Source organism: Balaenoptera musculus, chromosome 10 (assembly GCF_009873245.2).
Source record: "Balaenoptera musculus isolate JJ_BM4_2016_0621 chromosome 10, mBalMus1.pri.v3, whole genome shotgun sequence".
Taxonomy (NCBI): domain Eukaryota; kingdom Metazoa; phylum Chordata; class Mammalia; order Artiodactyla; family Balaenopteridae; genus Balaenoptera; species Balaenoptera musculus.
The window spans coordinates 43,411,545-43,421,967 of NC_045794.1; the positions used below are offsets into that span (position 1 = coordinate 43,411,545).

General features: G+C 41.7%; 1 pseudogene; it reads left to right on the top strand.

The window, feature by feature from the left end:
- The first annotated feature begins 8,532 nt into the window (after window positions 1-8,532).
- On the top strand, window positions 8,533-9,762 carry LOC118902387 (annotated as a pseudogene).
- Window positions 9,763-10,423: the final 661 nt, after the last annotated feature.

Genomic DNA, 10,423 nt, shown 5'->3' on the forward strand with positions numbered 1-10,423 from the left:
CTCCTGGTCTGTCCTTGTCTCTCTTTGCCTTGGTCCCTGTGTCATGAGTGCTGTCGCATCTCCTCCATGGGACTGGGCTCCACCTTTAAGAAGGGGATCTCCTCCTGCCCCTGGATTTTCCCTCGGCCCCCTGAACGCAAGGTGGTCATCTCAGGAGTCACTGACCTACACATCTTCTGATGATCCTTCAAGTCAGTGAATTATTTCTTAAATTCCTACTTAAGGTCTTGCTCTAATTCTGGATATGAAGCCAGCATTTGTCAAGAATAACTTTTTCTTGCTTCTGACATTAACTCAGGGTGACAGGGGAAGTGTGAGGAAGAAGAAAAATATGATTCTGGTGATGAACACAATTTCTTGGGCCAATTAACTGAGACAGTTCACATGTTTATTATGCTTAAACTATTGGGTGATTAATTTAGGGAGCTTTATAGGCTGTTTAATACTCTACTAGAATAAGGCATAGCTAGTTTATATAAAAGAAGAGAGAAACAACCCTGAGATATATCTATATCTGATGATGACTATGACAAATGAAAGATGGGGACATTAAAGAAATTTCCATAAATTATATAGTTCAGAATGTGGGTACAAATAGTCAACCCTTAAACACTGGCATGTCAATTATCTTCAGGAAATTTAAAAACCTAACTTGGGACTTCCCTGGGGCTCAGTGGTTAAGAATCCGCCTGCTAATGCAGGGGACAAGGGTTTGAGCCCTGGTCCAGGAAGGTCCCACATGCCGCGGAGCAACTAAGCCCATGTGCCACAACTACTGAGCCTGTGCTCTAGAGCCCGTGAGCCACAACTACTGAGCCCGTGAGCCACAACTACTGAAACCTCACACCTAGGGCCTGTGCTCTGCAACAAGAGAAGCCACCGCAGTGAGAAGCCCGTGCACCGCAATGAAGAGTAGCCCCCGCTCTCCGCAACTAGAGAAAGCCTGCATGCAGTAACAAAGACCCAATGCAGCCAAAAATAGATTAAAAAAAAAAACACCTAACTTGACTGTTTCTTGCCTGTCAACATGCATCGTGGCTGCCCTACCCCAGTCATTCCCAAATCGGCATTGCAAACTCTTTCAAATGAGTGCTTATATAAATTGTAATTGCTAAGGTATAACTCCTTAGGCAAAACCAAATAAAAAAATTTTTCATTGTCTACTTCATTTTTATTAGCACAATTGATCAAGAGTTTCCTGAGATTAAACCAAGAGTATTTATTGAGTACCTGGGATAGGTATGGCAGGAGTGGCAAGGTGAGGTCAGTTCAAGGCCACAAAAGAACTAAATCATGTTACTTGAAGATGTGGCTCTCTGGATCAGCCCCAAACCTTCCCTGTCTACAGCCTGAAATGCCCATTCTGTTCCACACCTTTTCTTCTGACACGTAGCTGGTTCAGTCTTTCTGACCTTGCCTTGCCTATTTTCTGCTTTTCCACCTCAGCCTTTTTGCGATTGCTGCACGTAACTACTCACACAGAAAAAAAGCTCTCTTCCTCCTCCCTTCTTTATTCCTCTCATTTGGTCGCTAGATACATGCGTATAATGCTAAAAGTGCCTTCTGGTGTTGTCAACTCTGTCATGTGATTGGTGATTTTAGTGGAAAGGAAACAGTGCTTTGATTCAGGTAGCCCAACATAGATACACCATCAGATTGCTTTCTCTGTATGCCTTTGTCCCTATTATTTTGTCTCTCTGTAACCTTTCATGTATTCAACAAATATTCGGTACTTACTGGGTACCAAGAATTATATTTGTGGTTTAATACTGACACGATATTGCTGTTTCTCTCTAATTACCAGATATTTTAAAAGCCTGGGCTTCCCTGGTGGCGCAGTGGTTGAGAATCTGCCTGCTAATGGAGGGGACACGGGTTCGAGCCCTCGTCTGGGAAGATCCCACATGCTGTGGAGCAACTAGGCCCGTGAGCCACAACTACTGAGTCTGCGCGTCTGGAGCCTGTGCTCCGCAACAAGAGAGGCCACGATAGTGAGAGGCCCGCGCACCGCAATGAAGAGTGGCCCCCGCTTGCCGCAACTAGAGGAAGCCCTCGCACAGAAACGAAGACCCAACACAGCCAAAAAATAATAATAATAATAAATAAATAATAATTAAAGGTGCTAATAATTAAAAAAAAAAAAGCCTAAAGAGGGAAGTTATACTAAGAAAATAGCTATCAAAGGAAGTTGATTTTTCCCCTTTATTCCTAGAGGTTTTATTATTTGTGGGGAAGGCAGTGGCGAGAGGGTCAATATCACTGATCAGAGATTTCTTTCTCACCTTAGCTCCTGTCCTGGACCGTGAGGGTGGGGCTGGGTGGCCTGCATTCACAGTCCCCCCGTACCTTCTCACACTTATTTCTTGCCCCAGTCCTCCCACCCCCACCAACCAGGAGGAGTCTGTCACCGTAACTAAGCAAGTCTGTGATCAATGAAGGGAAGCAGCCGCATGGCACCAGGGGGTCAGCTCGGGGCACTGTGACCACCTAGAGGTGTGGGAGAGGGATGGGGAGAGGGAGACACAAGAGGGAGGGGATATGGGGATATATGTATATGTATAGCTGATTCACTTTGTTACGCAGCAGAAACTAACACACAATTGTAAAGCAATTATACTCCAATAAAGATGTTAAAATAAAAAAGAAATAATGAGGCCAGTAATGCAGTGGGTGCTATTGATGGGGGATTAGTGAAAATCATGTGGTTTCCTACAACTTTCCCACTTTCTGAGGAAGCAGGGGTGGGGGGTGGGGGTGGAGAAACTGTTGACTCAGCACTCTTAGCATTAATCCCTGTGCTCTCCCCAACACTCCCAAATTAAACTCCATGCTGATGTTGGATGGGATACAGATCCACGGTGTATGTGAGAGCTTTGCTGGCAGGGTCACATCACAGTCATCTCTGTATACCCAGTGCTTGTACAGCATCAGTGCCCAATAAATGTTCCATGAGCGCTGGGAGAGGGTGGGCTGGTAGCACAAACTGAGCATAGGACCCAAGGGTCCTGCCTTCTTGCTCAAGACTTTCTCAAATAGACTGTGGCTCCATTAGCATTTGGGTAAATATCATTGACTGAAGGGGCTCTTGGTACTAAGAACTATAGGCTCTTTTCATACTCCTCCCATATTGAATCCTGCTTTTATTGTAATTACCTATATATGACGGCATAAGTTCTTAGAGGATACTGACCATTGTACATAGCTTTATGTTGCACAGAGTGTATGTGGCGTATTTCCAAGCCCCAGTAAAGCTCTCATGCTTATCTCGCAGCAGCAAGGATTGAGGCTAGAGGTATGGAAAAACTGCCATGCCAGAAAGTCAAAAGAGAGATCCCCAGAATATCCCTTTCTATTAATTTCACTGAGTCCAGTGAAACAACAAAAGCTACACTGAGGACTAGTCAATCTAGAAGTTCATGAAATGCTTTATGTGATCTTCTATGGCAAGGGAGCTAGCTCTGTATTAAGATATTGTTCATCCACTTTCCCAAAGTGAATTCCATGGAATCTAAAGGGCCTTCTATGGGGAAGCAGGAGAATGACCTCTCAAAATGCCTTTCAGCCCAAGGCTCTTAGATGTGCAACCTTAGCATCTCTTGAGCTTGTAGTGTTTTGCTTTTGTTTTTTTTCCCCCTTGGCCCAAGGATTAGAGCTGAGTGAGCCAATCAGGCAAAGATAGAAGTTCATGTAATTCATTCCTCTATTTTCACAATACTGCCTCTAAGTTGTACAACCTCCTCTAAAGCAAAGAAAGAGTTTAAACTTCTTTCCAGGTAGAAAGTTCTTCTGCAGAAGGATACAATATGAGGTGATAGTTAAAGGCACAAGTTTTGAGTCACATAGGTCTGGGTTACAACCCATTCTCTTGCTTAGTAGGGCAAGTTACTTAATCTCGTCTCTGAAACGGTGGTAACAATTCCTACCACGAAGGTTTGTGAGGATTAGAAGAAAAGAAGGATATAAAGTACCTCCTAGCATTGTGCCAGGCTGACAGTGAATGCTCAGAAATGGTTGTTAAGAAGAACAGAACTGGAACTTTCCTGGTGGTCCAGTGGGTAAGACTCCGCGCTGCCAATGCAGGGGGCCCGCGTTCAATCCCTGGTTGGGGAACTAGATCCCGCATGCATGCCACAACTAAGAGTCCACATGCCACAACTAAGAGTCCACATGCTGCAACTAAGAGTCCACATGCTGCGACTGAGTCCGCATGCCACAACGAAGATCCCGTGTGCCACAACTAAGACCCAGCATAACCAAAACAAACAAACAAACAAACAAACAAACAGACAAATAAATAGACAAATAAATAAATAGAAGAACAGAACTAAATCTAGCTTCAATCCCTCCTTTTCCAAAACGTGCTGTGTAATTTCGCCTAGATTTATGTGAGCTTTGTGATTGTTCTCATGTGTCTTTGTGTTTTGTTTCTCCACTTAAACTGTAAGGTCCTCTGGGCCGGGCCAGGTATTCTTTGATATTATTCCTTGATATTATTGAATATTTGATACCTGGCCAAAACCATAGAAGATTTTGGGGCAGGCATCAAATAATTATGATTGGCCCTTCTGCCATTTCAAGTTCATAAAATGTATTATTTGATCTGTGTCAGAGGAGCTTGCTCTGTATTAAGATATAGTTCATCCACTTTCCTTGAGTGCATCCAGTGGATTCCAAAAAGCCTTATATGTGGTTTGAAGAAAAAAGGAGATCAGGAACATAGGTGCACACTGAAGGTGGTAGGGAAGAAGAGAAAACCTGCAGTGTAGAGTAGAACTGGTTGAGAAAATTGGGCCTGTTAGACTTGGCTGAACCCACACACTGAAGAGAACCTTCTCTTCCAGGACTGTAGTCATCAACCTTGCAAGTCTGAAAACATAACCCCCTGGCCTGAAACCACAGCTGCAGGGTGATGTTGGTGCTAGGGGTCATCTCCATGATCTCCTTCCCTTCCCAAAACTAGAGTTCCCTTTCCTCTTATTTCTTCTTCCAATGAGAATATAATTTTGGTGAGAGTTGATCTTTTCCCACTTATTGTCTGTTCATTTTGCCATTATCTCTGTTTGTGAACGTTTTGGAATCATTTGCAGCAAATGTTTTGTCTTGACCCAGCTTGTTCCTGTTACCCTGCATCCTTGGGCTTGGCCATCTCCTTACTCCATCATTTGGTGAGAGCAGAATGAAACACTGCTGATAGCCACTCCTCCTAGAGAAACCCTTCTTGCTGGATCAGACCCCTCAGAGAACACCTTCCCAACTGCATCAGAAATCTCCTCTTTTGGCTATCAGTGTCATAGTTTGCTACCAGTAATGTGGACAATTGAGATGACAGAGACCCCTTCCTAAAAAGGTAAAAGGTCTTGGAAGCCTTTGGTTCAAAGGACGTGGAGCTTAATCTCTGAGAATTTATGGGGGGTAGATGTCTCTTCCAACCGTCATCCTCCTTACTCCACAACATCAGCATTCGCACATTTGAGACTTGTACTAAAGAATATTTAACAACCCTGTTTCCCTTCACCTGGCAGCTTATTGGCTGGTTCCATGATATGTTCCAAGGGGACAGGTTGATTTGGACAGTAGAAAGCCTTTGTTATTCAGGATATGGGAGTGGGGGAAATGGAGCCAGAAAGTGTTTCATGAGATGGTGAGAGAAGAAAGGGAGAAATACCCAAAGTACAGCTGACCTGCTTAAAAGCAGGACATATTTAAAAGACCCCAAAGACTGAGGCTTTTGTAGCATGAGTGATGAGTATTAAAGCCAAAAGGTTCCTGCTTTCAAATAGGGATATTCCTAAACCTATCAAGCAAAGCAGAATCCACAACATCCGTTGTGCTATTTTATTTTGCCTGTATTAATGTGTTGCTTTGTAATTGTTCTCAGGTTGCTTTTATTGTGTGTGTTTTGCCTTTATAGGTAAACTCCTCCTGGACAGGACCTGACTCTTCAGAAGAGTCCCCCCCCACCAGAGGTGCCCATGTCAAGGCTGTGCTAGAGCAGAAGTTCAAGAGCTGTGATTAACCAACCACAGTTGAAAGCACAGAAGATACAACAATCAACATCCTGCATCTGAGAACTTTGTTCCAGACTAATATGTAATCCAACCATTTCCTTTTCATAAGACAAGTATTGTCTGAAGGGTTGTGTGTGTGATTTTGAGGGGAAAAGGCAGACGGAACAACTGAACTCAGGTCCCACTTTACCTTATATCTGAGCCTGGGAAAGGGGAAAAGAAGTGAACTCTTCCCTGCGATGGCTGAGCAAACATAGAGAAAGAGCCTTAAGATTCATAGTGGAAAGAGGCTTATCTGAGCCTTCCTTAGAGCAACTCAACTATCCTAGTTTTAGCCTATTCCCATTCCTTGCCATTCCCACCTGTAATTCTGTCTTGGCAAGAACCCCACGCTGAATATTCTCAAAGTACTTTATAGACTTTAATTAGTTCCGTGGGAAGTAAGGCAAAACTCAAGCCTTCACTCTGCCAGCAGAGATGATGGTGGTGGACATGGAGGGAAGACAAGGAGAGGATGGACAACCAAAGAAACCATACAGCTTACTGAAGGCCATGTGGTACAGGAGGGACTGGGGTTAAAAATCCCTGAATTCCAAGTCTTGGTACAAATTCCTTAGCCTTCCAGATTCCTAAACAGGTAGTGGGCTCATCCTATAAAACTACTTTGCTAGGGTGTTGTTGATGAATGCTAATAAACCCTATCCTAGATGATAGGTTTGGAAAATTGTTAAGGAAAGCATGTCATTAAGTCCATACTCACCCCCTCCTCGGCAAATAGCCCTGGAGGGAAGTGGGTGTTAGCCAGAACTGGAGGGCCTCCACTTCAGTGGGATGACTGAGATTCAACAATAGGAGAATTTTTCCAACAGTGAGGGAAATCAAGGGCCTGTGTTGCAGGTGACGCTGGGGGGTGAGGAAGGCCTAAAATAGGTGACACATGGTCAGACGGTCCAGAAAAGATCATCAAGAAGTGATTGAATCCCACTCAGTCACTCATTGTGGATGGTTGCTTTCCTAAAATTCAGGACAGAATTTTGGTAGTAGTTTCCTTTCTTCCCTGTCTAAGAGCAGAAAACCTCTCGAGCCTGGGATTCTTCTGTGCTTCTCTAAAAGTATTTTGAGCTCTGAAGGCAGAGATCTAGGTCTGAATCCATCTTTGTCACTTCCATCTGTTTGAACTTGAATTAGTTACTTAACTTCTCTAAGCCTTGATTTACTCATCTGTAGAATGGGCCCAATAATAGTTCTTAACGCAAAGGTTTGTTATGAGGGTTAAATGCAACAATTCAGGTAAAGCCTTAGCACAAAGCCTAGCATGTAGTAAGCACTTGGTTCATTTTAACTGCCATCATGACCTCACTCTTTTCTCTGTATGGGTTATCCACTTTGGAGTTTACCCATGATCCTTTCTTTGATCAATTTCTGATGGTCTCCCTGGTCTCTTGGCTATCTTCTCCCATCCTTAATCAATGAGAAGTCAGGGAACACTAATACCAAATTCTTTTTCATGTCATTTAGGACAAAGCAGAATTAGGAAGGTTAACCAGCTGCTGTAAAAAAGATTACATAGATTAACACAGCTCCACATACTAGATATGTTCTCATAAAGGATAGTAAGTGGCTATCTTTATGTTGAGTAATTTTTAGATAACTGTATGATTCTGAAGTAATATTCTCATAGAAACAAGAATCACTGTTAAGGGAAGAGAAGCTAATATCTGAATGTGAGACACCTTCCATGTCCAAGTCTAGTTGAATCCTCCCAGTCACCCAATAAAGAGGTCCTTATTATTCCCATTTTATGGGTTAAACAACTGAAACTCAGAGAGGTTAAATAATTCATTCAAAGCCACTCTTCCAGGGATGACAGAGCCTAAATGTGCATATAATTCTGGCTCCCAAACCAATCCATTTTCTAATACATCACACTCAAAGGAGTATTCTGATTTTGTCAATGGTCAAATCTATGTGCGTTTAAGTTTCCCACACAAATTCTAGAAGAACTTGATCAATCAGTTCACATGATCTTGAGTATTAATTTAGTTTTAAAGTATTTCCCCTTATGATTTAAAATAGATATATATCCTCTTTAAGAAATTATCCACATTTCCTTCCATTAGTCTAGTCTGTCAAAAGATGACTGTTGCCAGGTAATAATGAGAACATATTATATGATTCTATTTCTGTAAACTCTAGAAAATGCAAGCTATTCTACAGTGACAGAAGTTAGGTCAGTGGTTGCCTGGGCAGGGTAGATGGCAAAGGGGCAACATTGTAAAGCAACTATACCCCAATTAAAAAAAAAAAAAAGAAACTTCTGAGGGGGACAAATATGTTTATTATCTTGATGCTGATTTTACAAATGTAAACTTATGTCAAATTTTATGAAAATTTAGAAAAGCTGACTGTATATTAATAATCTATACGCAGAAGTAATGCTGCATTAAAAGTAAAAACAGAGCACCAATTTCCCTACATCTCACTGTATATAAAACATATTGCCCCTCCTGACCTTGGAACAGCCATGACGGAAGGCCTGGACAATGGTCCCAACTTATTCTCAGAGGGGGACTGCGGACGTCAAGCAATAAATGTAGATTTTCAAAGTGATGCTGTTCTACAGGTGGATGGACATTTCTGATGCTCTTAGTGAGAGTGATAATGTAAAATTCACTGTTCACATAAAGAGTTAATTGCCAAATTTTGAACAAAATGAGTTTTCTGTTGTTCGACAACATTAGGAATTTATCTGGCTTCATGATTCCTTCACTGAAAATGAAGACTATGCAGGTTATATTATCCCTCCAGCACCACCAAAACCTGATTTTGATGCTTCAAGGGAAAAACTACAGAAACTTGGAGAAGGAGAAGGGTCTATGACAGAGGAAGAATTCGCAAAGATGAAACAGGAGCTGGAAGCTGAGAATTTGGTAATATTCAAGAAGACCATTGCAATGCATGAAGTGTTCCTGTGTCGTGTGTCAGCACATCCTATCTTGAGGAAAGATTTAAATTTCCACGTCTTCTTGGAATATAATCAAGATTTGAGTGTGTGAGGAAAAAAATAAAAAAGAGAAACTTGAAGATTGCTTTAAAAAAATATGGTTAAATCAGCAGATGGAGTAATTGTTTCTGAGGTAAATGATGTAGATGATTTCTTTGAGCATGAACGAACATTCCTTTTAGAACATAATCGAGTTAAGGACGCATCTCCTAAATCTGATAGGATGACAAGATTCCACAAAAATGCTGCAGACAATTACAATAGAATTGGTACTTCATTATATGCTTTAGAAACTCAGGATTCTACAGATATATGCAAGTTTTTCTTGAAGTTTCAGAACTATTTGAAAAAACAAGAAAAATATTCAATAGAAGCACGAATGTCAGCTGATGAGGACTTCAAACTTTCTGATCTTTAAAATATTACTTAAGACAATCTCAAGCTGCTAAGGATCTCTTCTATTGAAGATCTAGGTCACTAGTGGATTACGAAAATGCTGATAAAGCACTGGATAAAGCAAGAGCGAAAAATAAAGATGTTCTGCAGGCTGAAATGTCCCAACAATTATGTTGTCAGAAATCTGAAAAAATATCTGAATCTGCAAAACAAGAACTTATAGATTTTAAGACAAGAAGAGTTGCTGCATTCAGAAAAAATTTAGTGGAACTGGCAGAGTTAGAAGTGAAGCATGCAAAGGGTAATGTGCAGTTGCTGCAGAACTGCCTGGCAGGGTTAAATGGAGACACATAAGCCGCACTCCACCTTCCAGTTATAAAGGGCTGCCTTCCTTCAGATTTGACTTTTTTTCTTAATGATGTTAGGCACTTACTGCTCACCGGAAAAAAAAAGAAAATGATGATGAAGTGCATCTACTCTCTCTTTTTCTGAGAAACAATGGAGTGTTGTCGCCCACAGGTGCTGCGGATCTGTGCTCCTGTGCCTGCGCCCCAGACAGTTGCCGATCATTGTGCCCTCCTCCTCTTTAGAAGCCCAAAGTTCTGTCTTTTTTAAAGTAGCCTCTATAACTGTGTTTATTTTATAAATAGTATTCCTTATGGCGGCCAATCTTATTTATCTTTAAGTAATTTTGACGTTTAACCCTTTCAAAATATGTTGTTCAAACAAGATAAGGATTGCAGTTACATTTTTTTGAATTTTGTTTTAAAAAACACTGTACACCACCTTAGTTTACTCTTGTATCCTGGTAAAGCATCTTAATCAGACTTTTTTTTTTTGATTTTTGATTTATTTTCTGACTGCGTTGGGTCTTCATTGCTGCAAGCAGGCTTTCTCTAGTTGCAGCGAGCTAGGGCTACTCCTTGTTGCAGTGCGCAGGCTTCTCATTGTGGTGGCTTCTCTTTGTTGTTAAGCACGGGCTCTAGGCCCTCGGGCTTCAGTAGTTGCAGCATGC